We start from the raw sequence: 3,814 nt of genomic DNA on the forward strand, positions 1-3,814 counted from the left end.
AGCTAACAGGTGAAGGTAAGGCATTGATTCTCCACGAACGCAAATGCAAGGCGCTAGTGATATGTAATATGTATGTGCCAGGTGTATTTTTAAATTAATATGTTTGACAGTGTTCCAATTTCTATCGGAATGCAATAATATACTTCCGAGGTCCCATATATTGTTAGATAATACAGTAAGTTGGTCGTAACTGGAAAATGACTACTGGCAATAAAAAAGTTTCAAAAACACTTAAACATTAACTTTCTTTGCGACTTGAACCTAAATGCTCTGACCTAATTCTTCGTATCTAAAACCGACTTTTATTCTTGGTTTTCTACAACAGTTATTTTTAATACTTTCGGCTTTCTTGCACGCACTGGTAGTACGCCAATGCATCACTGCACCCAAATAATGCTAAGAATAGTGACGATGGCGCCTTTTTACTGGGGAATGCCGTTTCATGTTGACAGGTTTATAGGATTTTATAAGGCTCATTCACTACTCCCCTTTTTAAATGGGGGATCAGCTGAAATAAAAATTGTTCACGCATTTAGTGCATTTCGACATAAAGGAAACGCATTCCGTTTGTTCACGTTTTTTATTATTATTTCGCACTCTCTTATATCTACTTAAAATGTATTTTCTTTCTGTTTTCACTTCATAATGCTTTAACCTGTCTGATAAAGAGGCTTGTTGTAAGCAAAAATATGAGATTTCGATAAGGGAAAATTTGCATACGGGTTGAGTTAAAATTGGCACTATTCGTTTGAAGGGTGTTTGGCGCTCAGTTGGGGAGCACAGAAAGTGAAATTAACATTCTTTTGAAATAGATTAACGATCAATTGATATACTTTTACCATCATTTTCGCTTAGTCACTTGTAATCAGCCAAAAAGGGAAATCTTTTTGTACTATTAAAATATTAACCATCAAGATCGTTTGGACTCACTTTCGTAAACCCTCTGTAATTAGTCAGAGAAAATCTTCTACTTCTGGTACTACAGTGGTGCTAGTGCCTAATTTAATAATTATTTTCTTGCAGATATATCGGTTTCATGTGATAATTTTTTTAAATGTATTTACATATTCTGTACTCGAGACGACTAAGAGTCTACGATCTGTCTAGGGAAATAGCCTCGATTCATAATTTCTTGTTTGCAATTGAAAAAATAAAATATTGTGAAATTGAGAACGACTTTACTATTCAATATTTCTTCATTTGAGAAATATTTGCTTACTTCTCTACCACTCTGCAGTATCATTTTTATTCCCAATCAAGTATTTATAAATGAAACTAATAAATATAAAATTCTTTTCCGATGCAATTGCGGAAAACTCCAGAAATATACGGATTTTCTTAGTTTTCCCTTCAGGAAAAAGTTCACTCTGAAATTTGAATTATGCTAAATATTATTTTAGATGGGTTATACGCAATGAACTCGTTTTATAAAAATAATCCGCAACGAAAGTGCACATGGCTCAGCCCTAATGAATTAAGGAAAAATGAAATCGATTACATACGAAGTACTGAAAAATATATAATTAAGGATGCAACTAACAGTCTTGAAAAGATTCACCACAGGCAGCGATCATAGGATGGTCAGAGCAAGGACATGTATTGAAAGCAATTTAGTAATGAAGAAAAAGCTTAATGGAAACAACTAGCTACTGGACATGACCAAACTTGCACAAAATAAGACGATATATAAAGAGAAACAAAACAAAACAACAACACAACTAACACAAAACCTGAACAGCGATAATGGAAATATAGATGAAATAAACGATACTCTAATAAAAACCATGATTAGAGTGGGAAAAGGAATAACAGAAAAGGAAAAAAGAAGGAAAATTGCATCACAGCAGAGACGAAGAAACTCATGGAGGAAAGGCGGTACATAAGTAAAGAAGGGAAAACCACGAAACAGAAATAGAAAGAGTTACAGAAAATAACAGGAATATTGGGTAGATATGAGGACCAACATTGGGTAGATATGAGATAAATAAAGACATGAACGGCGTAGAAACCAATATTAAAGAAGATATCATAAATACCGCACAACCATTTTATACAGAGCTATACCAAACAAAAAAGAAAACACCGGAAAATAAAAAAAAATCCAAAATAAAATGAAAATCGTAAACTCAGAACTACAATCCGAAATAAGCAGATCGGAAATAAAAAGGGCCCTGAAAAAATAAAAAATAACAGAGCACCTGGAAAAAAACGAATTTTTTGCTTTTTTTGCCTAGATTTGAGTTCAGCAGATTAAAATACATAACAAACATTGATTGCGCAAAAAGAATTATTTCACTTTAGATGAAGCTATGATTGGCTTTATAACAAAAACCGTAAAATACCGTATTTCTTCATGAATTTTGCAGCATGAGAAAATTATTTTTAGGTATATTTTCCCCTTATTCAACATTACGTCAAGTATACTCGCGCCAAATTTCTTCCACATCAGTTGGCCCAATCTTGAGACATTAGATTTACGAACAAGAAAAAAAAGTTACTTAATTAATTAAGTTAATACCATTAATAAGTTTCATTATAAAACCCACTTGTAATATTTAATATGTTTTTATTTTAGAGGAGATTAATTGAAAACAAACTTTCCACATTTTTTAAGGCATTTAAATCGATGAGAATGAAGAAACAGCTGTTAGAAAAACTTAATTTCAAAGACATATACTGCAATTGCTACCTACCTGCAATTGCTAACTACCTACTGAAAACACCTAACTTTTTAAGCTTTACAGTCATATTTGCTCCGCGAATTTTTGGCACATTTGTTTCTACAGGAAAATGATTTGATTAATAGGCCAATGTGCTAAATTAGTGAAAATAGCAGCTATTCGTGCCCACTTGTATGCCACGATAAGGTAAATAACTTGACGTACATGTTACGCCTTGTAATCCATGTGACCCAAATCCGAGCGTCAAATCTTAAACATTTTAAAATTAGCGTACATAATGAGTTGAGCTTTGTATATGTAAAGCTTTTCATTGAGTTTTTTTCGGGTTCTCTAAATAGGACTGTGTTTTTAACTTTTTTCTTTGAGTTAAACTTTTTTGCGGATTTTTGTCCAGTTCCAGCTTAACGAATTTTAACTGCAATTTTCGTCACCAAATCATTCACTGTCTGCTAATTGAAAATAATGCACTTATTTATTACTCAGTCTAGTTCAGAGTTCATCTAATTTGCCTAGTCACCCATCCAGAACACAAAACTAAATCATTTTCATTTGCTCGCCTGCCAAATCTTTACACACATTACTTCCAGTCTATGTTGCGTGGTTTTCTCAATGCATTCCATTTACTATATTTAAACCTGTACAATATTTTYTGTAACTGTTTTCATTTTCATAGAGCCAACTAGTTACAATGACTTAGCAAATAACTGATACTTTTGAGTATTTCTGCTCAAAAAATCAATCATGGAAAAATAAAATTTGGAGTTTTATGAGTACTTTAGGCATTTTTTCAACCGCTTTTGCAATTAGAGGTTTTGATTGTAGTTGTTTTAAAGTATTTAATGATCGTCTATGTGATATAATGTACTAATAATTTTTTTCATTGATTTCATTCACTATTCGCTACTTGATTATTTTGATGCTACTAGTATATCTACTTCTCTTGACTTTGTTATTATTATTCTCAATAAATTAACTAAGTTCCTATTTCTTATATTGATTTTTATTAAAAAATAATTGTACGTACTTTCCTGACTGTGTTTCAATTCAATTCCAAATTAAAATCAAATCCTGGGTTCTTCAGTCATTTATTGTCTATTTATCAATTAAAAAAACGTTTCGGTGTTTTCCACCAT

General features: G+C 31.9%; 1 protein-coding gene across 6 annotated transcripts in view; it reads left to right on the forward strand.

Annotated features, from left to right (window-relative positions):
- The window catches only part of LOC109546997 (FH1/FH2 domain-containing protein 3), a 136,090-nt gene that overhangs the window by 5,607 nt on the left and 126,669 nt on the right, over positions 1-3,814 (forward strand). The window lies entirely within an intron of this gene.

This window comes from Dendroctonus ponderosae, unplaced genomic scaffold (genome assembly GCF_020466585.1).
Source record: "Dendroctonus ponderosae isolate FM_Combo_2020 unplaced genomic scaffold, Dpon_F_20191213v2 Dpon_F_20191213_8, whole genome shotgun sequence".
In the NCBI taxonomy this organism is placed as follows: Eukaryota; Metazoa; Arthropoda; class Insecta; order Coleoptera; family Curculionidae; genus Dendroctonus; species Dendroctonus ponderosae.